The sequence below is a fragment of the Alligator sinensis genome, unplaced genomic scaffold (assembly GCF_000455745.1).
Source record: "Alligator sinensis unplaced genomic scaffold, ASM45574v1 scaffold209_1, whole genome shotgun sequence".
Lineage (NCBI taxonomy): Eukaryota > Metazoa > Chordata > Crocodylia > Alligatoridae > Alligator > Alligator sinensis.
In genome coordinates, this window is record NW_005842184.1 from 35,772 (window position 1) to 53,678 (window position 17,907).

Genomic DNA, 17,907 nt, shown 5'->3' on the forward strand with positions numbered 1-17,907 from the left:
AGAGACTTCACCGATCAAGGCGTCTCTCCCTGAAAACACAAAGCGAGCTGCTCCTGGCAGCAGGGTTCCTGCACGGACCTGGATTTAGCTAAACAACTCTGCACGCCTGGGAGCAAGGCCAGTTCCCTTCAGCAGTGAAAGACTGGGTTTACAGGCAACTGCCCTTTGTTTTATGTTAAATCCTAGAGGGTTTGAGGTGTCTGCCAGAGGGTGGCGATGCTTCGTGCTTATTTAAACAGTACTGGTAGTTTAGCATTGAGCCCTGCGGTGACAGGGAAAAGGCCTATTTAGAGAACCAATAACTCAGGAGCCCTGAGACTGAGACTGGGGCCCAGGAGGAGTCCAGGAGCTTAGGAAAAGGCTGAGCTGAGCCAGAGGGTCCATGAGCTCTGAGCAGGCTAAGGAGGACTAGAGGGCTCGAGAGCCTGAGCAGGGGCTGCACGCAGGACCGTGGGTGCGAGAGCTTGAGCAGGGGCTGCATGCAGTTTTTTTTCCAAGCAAAAATCCATTCATAGCTGGTGCATGTAGCATTTAGATTCCAGGGTTTACCTCTTAAAATGACCGTCTTTTAAAGAAGCCAGGGTTAAAAAGGTGCTAGGCCATGAATAGTGATGTACCTTTTTTTTTTGTACCCATCACTGACCTGCATTGAATTTGTGCAGCCAAAGGTGAAAAGCCCAGGGGTCAGTGAGCGCTGTTTAAAATGGAAGTGCATTGCAACCATTGGTAGGGTGCAGTCTTTCAATGCAGCAGGAAAGACGAGGGTGTTGGATAAACAGGAATGGTCACTGATGATGAACACTAGCATTTTAATCATGCCTGTAGCAGGACACTAAGGTGCCTGCTACTGAGAGAGCCAGGAAGACTCCTCAGGTGCCGGTTGCTGAGGCAACTAGAGGGAGCTAATGATCCGCACCTGCCTAGCCAGCTGACCAGAAGGGGCAGGGCCTGGCTCCTATATAAACCACAGGCAGGAGGCCAGAGGCAGTTCCCTGCCAGCAGCCAAGGCAGAAAGAGCTCTCTGAGCAAGGATGCAAGAACTGCAGGTACTGCTCAAAGCAGGGTTAAGGAGGGCAGCTCTGGGACATTTTGGTAACGTGATTATAGCCGGGCAGTGTTCAGTTCAGTTATGGCCTAGGGGCTTGTGTTTGCTTTGTTTGTTTACACCGGTGGTTTGGGTGAGGCTACAAGGGGATGGAGGAGGCCTCATAGGGGACTCACGGTAGAGTGAGGCCCCCAGCCCCAGCGGGGGCACAGTTCGGGGTGTACAGACCCCAGCTCCAGAGAAGAGCCCTGGGAGAGGGCTGCGCTGCAGAGAAAAGAGCCCTGTGAGAAGGGCAGCGTGCGGAGAGGGCGCGAGAGATGGGGCGGCGTGCGGAGAGGGCGCGAAGAGAGAGAGAGAGAGGGACGGAACAACATCCCTTTTACATCTGCGAGGCTTGGGGCATGGTATTGGGGTGGTGGGAGCCACACATAGCCCTTAAGGCTTGGGTGCATGAGACAACCATAGACAGGAGGACCGTGACCAAGAGGACTGAAGGTAGCCTCCGTATAAAAAAATTCATAACATCCAAGACATGACGGGCGAGAATTGGAGGGTGCAAGAAGACAACTTGGCACGGTAAAGGAGGCAGCAGGGTAGAGCACGGTGACCCTGACATCCCTCCTGTCACAATGCCGTTGACGAAGATGCTATGCAGGGCCACAGGGCTGGGAGCTGCAGAGTGGTCTTTCTTCCTCCAGTCCTACCTACTGTGGGCCCTTTTTGGTTCTTAACCTAGTGTCAGAGCAGCAGAGAGACAGTAGCTTAGAAGTCAGACAGGGGCCTGGGCTAGAAATGGCATGGAGCAATGTCAACCCACAGCACAGGAAATTGGCTTTATATATTTATGTAGGATTGGTGCATGCTCTCTTTGTCTTCACACATACGCGTGCACATACACACACACACCCACAGTTTTCCAAGGAAGCGTGCCCCACTGTTTCCATGAAAGGAGCCTTTCTCTGGAACCTGCCACTAGCAGGGTTCAGAAGGCCTGTTTGATAAATTGCTGTTTGTTCGTTCGCTTTTATAATTACCAGTCCCTCTGCTGATACTTGCAGTCATCCCCTGGTTATGCAGAGAATGCCGGGGGTTGGGAATCCTCCAACTGCTGTCAGGCAGTTTCCTGGAGTACACATTTAATTGCAATTAATGATCTCAGATGTGCGTGTGTGTGTTCACTGCTGAAGTGATAATGAGCGAGTGCAGGCAGTGTGACGTGCTTGACCATGGCATCCCTCCAGGGTGCTTCACGGGGCAAGGCAAAGTGCCCAGATCCATTTCAGCCTCCTGTATCCAGCTGTGCATTGTCAGCGCTGCACAACGCGTGCACGTCCCTTCCCCTTGCTGGTGGGTGCAGAAAGCTCTCGCACACAGCACTGACTGCTTGAGCTCCTGTTCACGTGCCACATCCGTATCTCTTACAAGTAAGTCTCCGTGGCATGCACATAGAAACCAAAACCAGACTTAGGGGAACCAGTAGTTTCCTTTGGACCGGACCTACGGGGCAGACCGCTGTGCTTGTGCAAACCCTCCCTGACAAGCATCCCTACGCCAATCACCCTGCTTAGCTTTTCTCTGTGGACAGATGGATGAATAAGCAGACCATCAAAATGATTCATCTTCCAGGCATGAGCATGGCATAAACTCTCCAGCGGCAGGTGACATCTTCCTCTGAGACGCAGCTTTTTCCAGTGGTCAGAGCATGGACCGGAGGATGCTCCAGAGTTTTAATCCTGGCTTTGCAGCAACTTGCTGTGTGACCTTTTCCATAATCACTTAACCTGCCTGTATCTCAGTTTCCCCACAGAGATAATAGGTGCTGTAGTAAGAGTGCTTTAAGGATTAAACAGGCATCTGCTTGAAAATCACCTTCTGCCTGAGAGAGTTTCCCCCTACTATCTTTACAAGTGACAGCTAAGGCAGTTATCAGAAGAAGTTATTGGGGAAAGCTCTCTGATTTTTGCATCTGTTTACTTGGTGCTGAAGTCCAGCAGACCTCGCTGACTCTAGCAGGCCTTAGTGGGAAGGGCAGTGGCTCTGACAACTGCTGTATAGGCCTCAAGGCCGGATGCTATCTAATTACCTGATTGGGCTTAAAGCCCATGGACAGTGAAAAAGATGGAAGGATCCGAGTGTGACGCATTGCTGGAAGTGAAACCCTTCCCAGTTTTCTGTTCTTCTTGGAGATGATCAAGCAGAACCTTATCCAAAAGAAAATCAAGTCTCCACATCTTTTATGCAGTTTTTTGAGATGCTTTGCCAAGCGCTGCGTGGAGCTTATATTGGAGCTGGGAGACGCGCCAGCAGCTCCGCACCCCCACAGTCCCGGGTGCCCTGTAGTGTCCACGCAGCAGCGATCGCGCTCAGGCCGCTGGGGGATTGGGGCAGGGCATGGCTGGAGCCGGTGGGGGAGATGAGTAGGGGACAAGGCAGGGAGCAGGTGCAGGAAGCGGGGGACTACCCACTATGGCTGCTGTCCCTAGCTGAGCCTGGCGTGCTGCACAGCTGGCTGGAGTGGGACAGGAGTGGCTTTGGGCCCCCCAACCTGGGTTGGCCAAGGACAGAGGCAGCAGCAGGTGGGTCCCCCCTTCCTGCATCTGTTCCCTGCCGAGGCCTCCAGGGTGTCCCCCACTGGCCTGGGGACTCCAGCCACATTTTGCCCCATGATTTAAACCAAGGGTGGGCAAAATATGGCTCATGGGCCAGATCTGGCCCCCCTAGGCTATTCCATCCAGCCCTAGCCCTTGATGCCCTCTGCAAGCCAGAGCCTCCATACAGGAGGTGCAACTTCAGTTGCTAAGCCATCACCACCCACAGCCTGGCCTGACCTAGCCTAGCCCAGCCCCGGGCCAGGGGAGTGGGAGGCAAGGAGCCTCTGCCTGGTAGAACTTGTGGCTGCCCCCTGGAGCTGTTCCCAGCCTTCCTGCCTGCAAGAGTGGGGTACAGGCTCCACAGGGTGGGGACAGGGACTTCCACTGGGAGAAAAGGGGATGGGAGTGTGGGGAGCTGCATGCTATGGGGCCGGGTGGGGCTGACCCCACTCACTGCCATCACTCACAGCTCCAGGGACTCCAAGGACACCCACATCCTCCCACACCCCCCACCATACCCCCAAACACACCCACACCCTTGCACAGTCCCCACCCACACACCCCACATACCCACTCCCCAGTCCCCCCACATACATGCCCTTACTCCCTGTACACAATATATAAGTAAGACTATATTTTGACCTGTTATGTAATTGTCTACAGATATATTATACAAACACAGACACATCAGGACAAAATATTTTTAAAAATAACATTAATATAAGTTATAGTAAATGTGGTTTTTTTTTTTTTTTTTTTTTTGTTTTGTTTTTTGTTTGGGCAGTATATGATTTTTTTCCCTTCCAGTTCCAAGATGGCAGCCTCCCCCTCTCCCAAAAGGAGTGCCTCTGGGCCAAGGGGAGGGACTTCCTCTGGCAAAAGTCAGGGATTTAGGGGCAGGACATTTGGTCCTAAGATGGCAGCCCAGGGGGTGGGGCACCTGTCAAGGGGTGGGGCTACCCTTGTGGCCCTCGACAGCTCATCAAAACATATTAAACTGCCCTCTAGCCAAAATAATTGCCCACTCCTGCTCTAAGCTCAGATCCCGGTGCCTGGACTCTCCAGGTGAGCCAGATCTCGTAGTGACTAGTGCACCCCCTTTTCCAAAATGTAGACCAGCCAATGGCCCCAACTCTTTTTACCTTGTTTGTGTGCCTGAGCTCTTAGACTTATGCAAGTCAGTTGACTTAATATCACTCAACAGTTTGACTTGAAACATCGTGCAAATGCAGCAGGGTCAAGTCAACTGTTAAATGGATTAAGAACCAGCTAAATCAAGACGTGGATGTCAATCAGGAACTGCAATTAGACAAACATGTCTCCAGTGGGCTTCAGCAGAGATTGGTGTGAGATGCAATGTTGGTTGTCATTTTCCTCAAAGGTTTTGGAAGGGAATATAAAATCACTGCTGATAAACATTTACAAATCACATGAAGATTGGTGGAGTGGCAAATTAGTGTGGAGGACATGTCAGTCATACAGGCCACTCAGCCAAAGAAAACAGAAAACATTTGAATATCGGCAAATGGAAATTCATGTGCTCATTACAAGGGACGTAGGTCACAGAGGATCTTGGTCTGCACCGAGGGTGGTCAAGCTGCTGACCTGCTTCTGTTGAAAACCATGCTACTGCAATCCCTATGGCAGTATATAATGGGAGCACTGACAAGGTAGGAGATTGGACCTTTGCACATAGCATTACAGAGACCAACACTGTAGACAGTTATTTTTTTTAAAGGAGGTTACAAACTGGACAAGGTGCAGAAAAGATGCTCCAAAATAATTTTGATGGATTAAGAAGAAAGCCGTGATTGAGAGAGACTTGGAGAGTTCAATACATCTAGTTAACAAAAAGAAGACTGAGAAGTGACTTGATTACCATGTACGAGTACCATCCTGGGCAGGAAGTGCAGGGTAATTCAGTCTAGTGAAGAGCCAATGGCTGGAAACTGAAACCAAATCAAGGCAAATTGGAAATAAAGCATAAACATTTCATATTGAGAGCAGCTGCTATTGAGATCAAATACAAAGGGCAGTGCAGGGATTACCCATTACCTGTTGTCTTCAAATCAAGACTGGGTGCTTTTCTGTCGGACATGTTTTAGCCAAAGACAAGTTGATGGGCTCAGGAGAGCGCTCGCTAGGTAAAATGCGGTGACCTGTGGACATACGGAAAGTTGGACTACATTTTTCAGTGTTTCCTACCGATGTCATTCTATTAATTTATGACATAATTGACTTCCGCTTCAGGTCTAGTGCTGGATGAGAGCCCCAAAGACCACCTCCCTCTGCTTAAAATATGTGTGAACGAATAACATGGTTAACTCTGAGCCGTCCCTACGCTCGTATCTGTAAGGAGAGCTGCCCACTAGAGGGAAACAGTTTGCCAGCAGATTTTACTGGTTCAGGCAAAGCTCCCACAGCAAGTCAGTGTTCAGCGCAGAATAAACAAGGAAGCTCCAAGTAAAGAGGATCATTTTCAATTGTCTCAGGGTTCATTTGATTGAGGATTCATATAATATCCATACAATTTTGTAGACAGTTTCTAAAGCTCCCTTTTGTAATGTGTGACATTGTCTGAGAATGTTTAAAGCCATGTTCTGTGAGTGGCCTTAAAGGATTCTCTTTGTTTAGCAAAACGGCTATAAAAACAAGTGGAATTTGTGGTGAACAAAGCCAAAAACAACTGTGAATGCCTGAAGTCTGAGTGCTTTGTGCTGCAAAGCCATTTCCAGTTAAACACGGTGGCTTGGAGAACTGTACCCAGAGAGAGTCAGGGCTATATTCATTAAGGTGAAAGAAAGTCTGTGTCTAACAGATGGGACTTTGGTCTAGGTTTCTAAAGGATGCATTAAAAGGCTTTCTCTACTACTATTGAGAGTCATGCAAGGGCTAATGTGTTGTATTATTGCAATTTATCTTTTTTGGTGCAGTCCCCTTGTTATCATCTTTTGATCTTTTATTCATACTTTACTTATGATCATTTCATTTTCTGTTAGTTGTACTGAATGGCTGACGAGCCACTCAGGAAGCTGTGCTGGTATCTGTTAACCTACCAAGGGCACGATCCCCCTGGTCGCCCACGACCAATGGCTGTCAATGATGATAGTCACGCTAGAGTCTGGGACCATTGTGATTGGCTGTCCTCTCCAAATGTCCTTCATGGAGTACACTCTTCTTGGTAATGAAGTTCTTGCTTGAGGGAAAAATCTTAAAAGAAAACAAAAATGGAAACCATAAAAGCTTGTCTGCCAAGTCCGAAGACGGCGTGGGAAGACGCCAAAGCGCAGGGCAAAGTTGCGAGAGCCTTTAAACACCGAGCACACAAACCAACACGCAGGATAAACACAATAAAAACAAAAAAACAAAACTTGATTATGGCTCAAAACACTGTAGCAAAGACCTATGTGAATGCAGGTGTTTTGTTGGACATGCCGCTGGAGAAGAATAAATGCTTTGAGTGAATTTGTGACTGTTGAAGTCAATGGGAACTTTGCCCTTTATTTCAATAAGGGCAAGATTTCACCCTTTTTGTCACAGCTTGATGAACGAATTGTATCGGCCGATGGTAGATACCGGTCCTTCGCAGAATCAGAAATTGTTTCTGTACTAATGGCCCAAGATCACTGCAAGTTTCTTCGAGGCTCCTTGAGTTTGAGTCCAAAAGCCTGTAAAGGCTGGGTGAAGTTCAAGGAGATCCCTCACTCTCTCACTCAAAGGCAGGCAGCAGTTAAAATATCAGGTAGGGCATTATGTAGATAAAGACATAATGAAGGGAACAAGAGTGTACTATTCCATTTTGGAGAGGAAAGAGATCTGCTTGGTCATACCATAAGTTCTTCGGTTTTTGCAGAAATTGTAAAAAAGAGTCTTGCAAGAAGCAGAGATTTGACCATGTTACTAGGAAGAGCACAAGAGTGCCATGAAGGCGTGCAAAGACAGGACCAGAAAGACTAATGTCCACCCTGAGCTATAATGGTCAAAGGCCGTAAAAAGTAAAAGAATCATGTTAAAAAAATGCTAAAACTAAGGTGCCTATGGCACGTGTAGGTCCTTTACAGGATGGGATGTGATGGGACATTATGATAATAATGGATGGTGTAGAAACGGCCGAAATGTTCAAAGTCTATGTCGTTTCAGTTTGAACAAGGGAAGTCAACTCTCAGGTGAAGAGCACAGTTAGCAGCAAGGACAGGAGAGTAGATACTCATTTTAAATTAGGGAAGTGACCAAGTAGAGATGACTTGGACAAAGGGGATGCTTTCAATTCAGCAGGGCCAGATGACACTCTTCCTATGGTACTCAAGGACTTAGCTGATGTAATTGAAGAGCCATTGGTCATTATCGCCGAGAAATTATGGAGGTCAGATAAGGTCCCAGAAACCTGGAAAGTCAGGGGGAAAAAGTTCCCATCTTTAAACCAAGGCAGGAAAGGAGAACTCGGGGTATTGCAGACTGGTTAGTCCCAAGGGTCTGGTTGCACGGGCCACTTAGCAGGTGTGTTACTGAGAGAGTAGTAAGCATTGCTGTGCCGTATTAAGGTTTGACCATGCTCTGAGCAGCTGTGCTGTACTGCTTGCTATGGTCTCAGCCCTCTCTGGACAGGGCAGGAACCAGTTATGCTCCTTCCCCTTGCCTACTCCTGATATGGGCCCCAGCACCGGGCACTGCAGCTCGCATGCCCAGCTGTGAGGATATGCAGGCACCGTGCCTGGAGCCTGTCTTCCTTGCCATATGCCCAGGAAAAGTTGCTGGGTTTCTTTTGCTGATGGTGTGCGGAAAAAGGCACAGGGAGCTGAACCCAGGAGAGGGTGTTGCTTTGGCCACTGGATTCACTGGCCAAGCAGGATTTCTGCCGCTGGACATTTTGAAGCCAGGTGTCACCCTTTTTTCATTTGTATTTATGATGATTCTTCCCAAGGTATAGCGACTTGCATTTGTTAATGCTGGCTGTCTTCCTGTTAGCTCCAGCCTGGCTTTTTAATCTATCAGGATCTTCTCAATTGCTCTCCCATCCTCCAACAAGTTTGCAATCTTGCCTAGTTTGATGTGGTCTGCAAACTTGCTCAAGAACTTTCTATGCCAACATCCAAATGACAAATAAAGAAAGTGAACAGCACTGGGCCAGGACAGACCCCTGTGGGACTCCACTCAAAACCTTGTACCATCCTGTGGATCCATTTATAATACCCTTTGCTTGTGGCCAGTTACCTATCCACTTCCTAGAAGTTTTGTCCAGCCCATATTTCTCCAATGATCCATCTCAACCGAAGTTTGCTGTGAAAAAGGTCTCCTTTCTATTATTGTTAATTGTAATTAAAGTAGGAGAAATAGCAACATCTGAAACCTTCATTTGCAAAACTATAATTACCATGTAGCTAGAACAACACTTCTGGATCTGCTGAAATGAAAATGGTGCTGAACTATATGTGTTAGCACAGATATTTCAGCTTACAGGCCCTTCTCTCTGAGGGGGAACTCTCTTGTAGTAAATACTTTTATTTAGTTATATTTTGCTCTGTCATGTTAAAGTATAACACAACATTTGAACTAGTAAATATTTGACAATATTTAGAGATAGGCAAGCATTGCAGATGTCTGTGAATTCACTTTAAAGGCTACTTTGGGTTTGTTTTCCATGAGTTATCTAAGAAATAGGTTTACTAGTAGGAGTTTGTATTGCAGCCTGGTCTGCCTGTGTCCTTAGACCAACCCAGCTACAACCAACACCCCTATTGCGACGCTGTGTTGCAGAAAGAAATTTCTGCGCTGGAAGATTGGCTCTAAAAGCAATTCTCTCATCCAGTCAGACAATGGGAACATGCCCCAGAACTGGTGTGTTCAAGGAGAAAGTCTTAAGTGGAAAACTGCTCGTGATTGAGTTCAGGCAAAGAACTGTTTGAAGAAATTATTGTGCAAATAGTTCAAAATTAAGAAACTCCATTTGTTCGAGGACAGCTTGGGGAGAAGGAGCGAGAAATGTCAAATCCTGTAGAAGGCAATCAGGACTCGTAGTAGAGATGATATTTTTATTAGACCAACAAGATTTTTGGAAAAAAAAATTATTTAGAAATGATTCATCGTTTAAATTGAGATGTTTATTATCCTTATGAGAAATGATCATCTACTCGAAAAATAGCTGCACAACAGAAAGGCACAGAAAAAGCTCTCAAGCATTAGAGGTTTCCTCCAATTAATGTGAATCATCTGCAAATGTAGAGAGACTGGAAACATGAAGCCTTTCTTGCTCTGGGTTCTTGTGTAAGTCAGTAAATAGCCAGATAAGCCTTTTTCCATAAGGACCTCAACTAAGCCCCAGGGCTTTAAACCTCCAAAGAGTTTGTGTCTACAAGTCATTGAAAAGCAAACAGCATCACCATGCTTTCTGAGGAAGGACTACAGAGCACAAGAGGCTTCTGACCTGCAAATAACCAGAGAATCAGCTCTCAGAAAGCTCCTCGCTGTGCTGACTAGCCCCCAGGAAAAAAAACCAGCACTGGGTTTTCTTTCTTGTGAGGATGTTGGAAAGGTGAGGCTGCTGCTGGTGGTTTGGGAGAGACTGTCTTTAAGGGATCGCCATGGGTGAACGAAGATAAAACCCTTATCTCCGACTTGAGCAGGACCTTGAGGGTCATAGCCTCTTGACATGTATGTAGGGTCATATACAACTTGATCTAGGGGGGGCACCTTGCAATTTGGGCAAGGCTGTGGTGCATGCCTTCACTCCATCGCTCTGCAGGTTGGATGCAGATGTAGCAGAGAGCCTCCCTGGTACATTGCCCTTATGGACATGGGTGTAACAGCAGCCCCCTGGTGCCTGCACACCCCCCCCCCCTCATTTTGTGCATTTCTTTTCCTTCTCAGTATTGGCAGAGACCTAGCACACTCATTGCATGGGGGTGGTGAGACACAGAGCCAGCCAGAAAGCTGACATGCCTTTCTGTAGGAGTCATCTAGAAACTACATCTACGTCTCAACTAAGCTCAGTGTCACTAATGAAAACAAAAGAACTAAACTATCCACTGCAAAAACTAAATATATCCTGGTGCTAACCTAACTCACTAACTGTCCCCAGTAGCCTTTGATCCTCACTACCTCACATTGCATTTTTATATATTTCTCACCGTGCATTTTCATATTTCATCTGTCTCATCTCTGTCATGGCATTTTGTATTTTATATGTTATACTTTTAAACTCTTAAGGAATGTACTTAAGGAATGGTCCAATGTTATACCCTGGGCCATTGGTAAAACTGCATTGAAATTGTAGTTGTAAAGCGATAAAGTCTGTTGGGTGAATGATGATCATCAGTAGACAATAGCCTAGCCCAAAGGACTCCGTTTTAAGCTAAAATCCTGACTCCTGGAACAGCGGATCTACAGGGTCTCGGATAGGTAGATATACTGACACCAGCGCTCACAATCACTACAGCAGCCACTGCATGCATACTATACTACATGGGTTTGAATGAGTGTGTGTGTGTGTGTGTGTGTGTGTGTGTGTGTGTGCGCGCGCACTGAGGTGGCCAGTACCTCCCATAACTCAATGTTTGCATTTATGATTTTATTGGTAACCTCACATCCCATCCAATAAACTAGAATTTATTATGATCCCGTGAGCTGGTCCTTTGCAGCCGACACAGAAAAGCCGTGAATTCACGGGCTCGCCCACCACAGCTCTACTGCCATGAACTGGATCTGCCTCTTCTGGCCTTGTGCCTCTTTGTTTCCCAGAATTTTTCTGCCACTTGATGTGCCTTTGCTTGGAGTTTAAACCCTTCATTTTCTACACAGACAAGACGTGGCATCACCCCTGCTCTGTCAAACCAAAGATGCTCTCCCAAAATGCAGCTGGTTGGCCAGCGGGGAGCACCAGGGCTTCTTGTTAACCTGTCAAGACTATTTCTGGGAGTTTGATTGGGACATAGAGACAAGAAGATCACTGGCCCACCTTGAAGCAGGTGGAGAGGTTGAACTTCTGGCGGCTTAGACAGTAGTGATGGGACCAGTCCAGTGGCTTGAGCAGCAATATCATACATTCTTTCTGCACTTTGAGTCCAGAACCCATCACCTCCCATAACCGCGCCTGCGCTCGGCTTGAGCAGGGGGGTGGATGCACAGCGAGCAGGGGGATGCTATGGAGGGGGGACACCAGGAGCAAGCTGTGGTCAACTGAGATCAACCCACAAGTCTGCTAACATTGCTCTGTCCAGCATCCTGAGCGCGCTGTCTGCAGACCTGTGTGGGGCCGAGCCCCGGCGAGGGGCCGTGCAGGGACAGGACACAGGTGCTTGGCTTAACAAGTGTCACCCTGGTGTGTTGTTGCTGCGTGGGCTGTTAGTGTAGAAAGGGAAGGATTCCCAGCTGTATGGCTGATAGTATTTTAATAGAGGATCTTGTTTTCCCTAGGCCCTTTAGTCTGGGGGAGAAGTCACACAATTACTTTCTGTAATTCACCGTCCTTCTCCGTGCTCCCAAGCCTGTGCGTGCAGTGTGGTTGCTGAGATTGGGGGGCTGCAATTTAACTCGCATGCTCTTTCATCATGCTGCCTTTGCAAGTTTAACCACCCCAGGCGATCCACAGACCTTTTTCCAAGCACTTGTTTCTAGTAAATGGGTCATGCCGATGTGCTGAGGTTCATGTCCACTTCTCCCGTGAAAGCATTGACCACGGATAATAGCTCCATTGGCCTGTATAATGCGATAACAGTCTTAGTGTTAACAGTCCCTGGGCACTGCTCCTTGCTCTCTGTTCAGTGTTTAGCAGAGGCTGTCCCAGGGGAGGGTGTTTTTCATTTTGCTGCTTTCAGTCCTTGTCTCCTCTGTGTGTGGATGGAGGAAAAGTCCCTGAGGATATCAATGGATGCAGTCCTCAGCCATACAGTCTCCAGGATAGTCCTCCTTTTGCAAAAAACTTTTGGTGCTTCAGGACAGAAGAGATGGTGTGTCACCACTATTGACTTTCTGTTGCCTATACCCCAGCTTTTTCTCTCAAGGCTGCTTCAATTTTTTTGCTCAGTCCTGGAAGGTGATGCTGGAGAGCCATTCACATAGTAGTCAATCAGTCACTGAGGCTAGGTACCAAGGGCAACTTCTGCAAACCCAGTTTGGCAACTCATTCAGACCACCCCGTTAGTTGATATGCTGCTCTTTTACCAGGAACCTAAAAATCTTTTGCATACCCTCACAGAGCCCACTTCTGAAATCCCACTCTCCTTCCCAGTGTGGGCCTTTCAGTGTACTTGTCCTCAGTGGATTTGCAAGCTTGAAAGCCAGATTGAAGCCCAGGAGGAGAAAAGGCTCTCTGGGCAGTTAAAACTCCCTCCAAACTGTGCCATAATTATTTGTCCAAATTGTTTGGAAAGGTGCTGAGAGCAATTTGCACTCCACGTGCCAAGCTCTTGTTCTCCCCCAACATTTGCACCTATTGCTTCTGAGTAGCAGATTTCATCCATGAGAAATGCAGATGTATCAAATATGGCAAAAGTGCATCCTTCTGCTACAATGGAAATATGTTCCCTCCCGGCCACCCCACATTACACAAAGGGCTTTTTAATATCTGTCTCTCACTGCCTTGTCTGGCACTTTGATGTCTGATGAGGCTGGACAGGCAGCAATGAGGTATGGGAGATGGTTGCACCGGTGCAATACGAAAGTGAAGATTAGGAGGTGCTTCTGATGGCAAGAAAAATGCAGGATGAGGCTGAGAGACTCCTCAATCAGGAGCAGACTCGTGTGCCTTCAGCGTGGCTCTTCAGAGGTCCCAGCACCGGTGCCTGTCTGCAGTGCCAGTGTCTATTTGTTTGGTCTTTCTACCGCACGGAGGGTTTGGAAATCTCGGCGGTTTCTTGGGCAATTGATGGATGGACAGCTGCAATGGACTGGGATGGACTTCTGCCATCCTGCCCCCATGGTCTGGTATGTAGATGTGAGACTTGTTCTCAGGGGCAAAGAGAGAGCAAGGCACTGCAGGCACACAACGCCACTAGCACTGAGGCGGATTGCAATCTTTTCTCTTTTAATTTAGTTACAATTTTTGGTTTAGTTTTGGGTTCCTGACTTTGCGTGTTTATCACTGGTACCAATGTTCACACTGAGAAAAGTCTGAGTCCACTTTTGCATCATAGTGTTCATTAAAAACAGCACTTTCCACTGGTTAAGGAGCATCTTCTCCATCTAATGGTCCATTTCTTTATTTTTATTTTTACCTTGCTATATTTGTTTAACAAACTTTCAGTTTTCTGTGGGGTAAGGATTACTTTGAAAGCATTTTTTAAAAGAAATTAATACCTAATGTCATGCAAAAAAAGGTTTTATTAAACCCGCACTGTTTCAAAATCACTCGGAAAACACAATTACATATAGCCCTTCATGTAAGGGCCATAAGCACAGACGTTTTCTGTCTACGTAGCTCAGTGCAATCAGAAATGAACTATAGTAGTTTCTCCTTTCCACTGCTTAAAAAAAAAAACAGGCCACGACTAGCATAGACTTAAAATTAATAATAACAAAAAAGTTTAAAAAATAAAATAAAGTAAAGCAAATGCATAAATCAGAGTCTGAGCAAGCTAAATTAAGGAAATTAAATGTCACATGTCTTTTCATTCACTCGCACTCATCTTCACTTTGCTTTGCTGGGATGCGGCCCATCCTGGTATCTCTTATATAGCCCCTTTTTGCCTTTACAGGTTGTCTGAATTAGGCGAGCAAATCATCAGTCTTGGGATCCTTCTTTAACTTGCAGATGTTGTGCAGGGCACCGCAGACTGCTAGCACACCAGCAGCACAGTCTTTCCATCCACCTGTCAAGTGTGCACTCGACTGCCATCCCGTAGCCATTTAGCAGGTCACTGAATTTTTCCTCCAGGCCATACGAGGTCAGGGTTCAATTTCAAGCAAGGGAAAGTTAGGATTTCCCCCAAATACCAATTGCCAATGACACCCTATTAATAATAATGTCTCAGGAAGGGAATGCAGTCCCATCCTTTTTTCATTTAAATGTCCTACCACATCAGTATCTCGGGTGAAGAAGTCTTCCTGCATTTCCACTGTTGCTGTTGAAGACCTTTCCCGTGCTGCCCATCAACCCTTGAAGAACCAGTAAATCAGCATGTTTCCTCGCTTGGACAGATGAACAAATGGTAGGTACAGCTTTCATTTGTTTTGGAGCTTTTTTTCTGTGAAAGTTAAGGATTTCTGGTATTTTCCTTGTAAATCCCAGTAAGAATCATCTTGCAAACCCCCTTGCCACCATACCAGCACTTGACTTATCAATGTCCAACTGGCCAGCTGCAGGCCTATAATCATCTACAGAGTAGTCAGCTTCCTGGAAGGATAGTGTTAATCCACTTTTGCACTATTCCTCGATCAAGTTTTCTGGCTCTGAAGGGTGGGAAGAAATTGCTCCTGCAGCTCCATGAAGGTCTGATTCTTCAGCGGGGAGGTCTGTGCCCATTGCTGGTCATCCCAGATCAGTGGGAACATGTCATTTCACCATGTTCTGTTAATTCACCTGCTCCAGAAACACTGTGAAGATTGTGCAGCTATTGCTGGGATTATCTTGCCTGTTCAATGTCATTAGTATATTGTCACCCTGCTTGGAGCCCAGCAACCTTCCAGATCTCAGAAGGTCATGAAAGACTACCCAGCATTTCTTGGAGTGACTAGCTCAGGGCATGAACCGGCAGGTCAGAGCAGCTTTATGGCTGGTCCGTTGTTATGGACAGACATAAAGAAGAAATGTGCATGCAGGACAGGATGAGCCTCAGCTAAACCTGAGGGTGGGGAACATAAGGTCCATTGTTGGGGCGAAAGAAAGATGAGCTGCCCCCACAATGCAACAGAAGCCGGTGTCAACACAGGGTGTAGTCCTTAGAAATAGTAGTGAGGCATTCACTGGATTAATAGACACATAGGTTGTATTGTGTTCAGTAGTACAGTATGGACCACTGCAAGCAGGATTGCTTGGCTTGAGCCTGCAGGAACATGAGTGTGCAGAGCACTGTACGTCCACCCTCATAGATCCATAGATTCTGATGTGCAACACCAGCAAAGGATCTTGTCCGATATGCTGGGTCAACTCTTGTAACTCAGGGAGGATGCATAGGTTTGAAGGCAGAAAGCCATCCATGTTTGATGCTCTGTCTCACTGGACTCAAGTAGGACTAGTGGTATACAGCCAGGCCATGTGATATCCTAGATTCATCTCTACTTTCACTCTGCTTTTCACATTGACTTTTAGCTCTGTTTCTCTCTGTGCCTCTGTTTGTTTCTTGATCTATCGATTTCCTTCATAGCCTCATTTAGAGTGCTCTGTTTTTCTTGCTCTGTTGGGCACATTCTGTTCCAGTTGACTTTGCTTCATTATGTTTGTGTTACTTTGCTTGACTTCAAAGTGTCCCTACCTTGCTCTGGGTCTTTTTCATCCTTTTCCTTTTGGTTGCTATTATTTAAAAAGGAGAAGCATTTTTGAGTCTAACGTGTGGCTCCGGCCTGTGATGAGGCTTGGACAAAATGGACCATCTGGGAGCACAGTGGCTCAGAGATCCGCGTAGTAAATTTAGTTGATAAGATATGCTTTTCAATGGAGAATTGCAAACACACCAGGTCATCGGTCATAGAGTGACCCCTGTGATGCGCGGTCGGGGTGCCAAGAATAAGGAGGCTTATCTAGAAGAGATTCAGAAAGACGGGTGATGAGGTGCAAAAAGAAATACTGAACACCATGCACAACCCACCCGTCCCATTCAGGCACACCAAACCTTTTGTCTGATCTCCGCACTCAGCAACCCAGTGTGGGGAGGTGGAAGTGACAACGAGGCATGGGGGATTAAAAGGAGGTCAGATAGACCTGAGTTGAGGGCTTTGGGGTTGTATGGCTACAGTTAGGCAATCTCCATCTCCAGGGGTATCCATCCACCTTTGCCCTCCTCCCCCCAACCCAAATGACTGGGTACCCCCTCACAGCTCAAATAAGAACGGTACACATTTGTGTCAGGGATATTTGCCATGGCACATGTGCCTGAACGTGCACTTTGGTGTGGGGCAAGTCAGGCAACTTGTGGCAACCTGTGTTGAGATGCTGCAACATCTGAGGATCTTCCTTCAACCAGGTTTGATTCATCCTTCTGGTTCAGGGCCTTAACTTGTGCCTCTGTTGCCTTAGCAAGAAATTGCAACCTGTCTGCTACCAGGGATAAGTTAGGGTCCTGGAAAGAGGCCTATTAGCACGAGGATGACATTTTTAATGAAACCTCATTAACTGAATTATCAGCTTGGAACAAAGAGTCTGAAAACCACAGATCGAACATGTTGAGTCTCTGTGCGTGGGGGAGGTAGAGATACAGAATGGATTTCCAGAGGAGACTGGAGAGAGCAAAGCTTTGTCAGTCTTCAGGAGTGTCTGCAGCCTTCCCTCATCTTTGATTTAGCTCCTCCACCATAAAAAAAGGCTGATATTTATGCCACCAGCCCCTCTAATAGCAGAGGGCTGCCCCAAGAATGGCTTCCTATAGCTCAATGCAGGAGAAGTGCCAGGAACTCGGTTATCACTCATCTCTCTTAAGTTGAAAGCAATGCAAAGCTCATTGCACCAGCCCTTATGAGCCATTTTTGCCCACTGAACTCAAGGCTAAGACTCCCATTGATTTCAGTGGGCTTTGGCCATGGAAGAGTCATTTTGACTTTCCACAGTACAAAAGCATCATGGAAAGCCTCTGTTTGAACCTGGATGAAAGTACTGGAGAACAGATCATACAAGGTGATGGTGGTTTGTCCCTGGCTCAGAATATCTTTGTTGGAAACCTTAAGGCCTTGTTACACGTTGTACTTTGAGCCACGCAAATGTTGATTGGCTTAATGCTAGCTTGGACTTGGGAGCAGTCATACCTTAAGGCTCTATGCTTCTAGCTGGTGCCTAGCTCCCCTGGGCTAGCAAGGGGAGGCTGAAGCTGTCGCTGTCTTGCTGCAGGTTGGGTGGGAGCTGATGAGGGTAAAACCAAAGCAACTCCCATGAAACTGAATTAGCAGCTGGCCCCCGGGACCACTTCCATAAGGCTTGGTATTGGCGACACTTGATGGGATGGGAAACACTCCCATTTCTGGCAGGATGGCTGAGTTGCCCCCAGCTTCCCTCTGTGGGTGACTGTCCCTGTGATCTGGATCTGGATCTGGTCTGTAGTTTGCTGGAAGGCAGCCGTGCCTGCTCCAGTGCAGAGGGAGGAAGGAGGGAACATTGCAGAGGCAACAGAGATGGCCAAGTAGTCCCCCCCC

At 47.1% G+C, this 17,907-nt stretch overlaps 1 long non-coding RNA gene across 1 annotated transcript in view; it reads left to right on the forward strand.

The window, feature by feature from the left end:
* Window positions 1-997: 997 nt before the first annotated feature.
* LOC102375063 overlaps window positions 998-17,907 on the forward strand; it is a 24,091-nt gene continuing 7,181 nt past the window's right edge. The window contains exons 1-2 of the long non-coding RNA XR_324145.1: window positions 998-1,046; window positions 14,652-14,777. This is a non-coding gene — a long non-coding RNA (uncharacterized LOC102375063). The remainder of the gene's footprint in view (window positions 1,047-14,651; window positions 14,778-17,907) is intronic.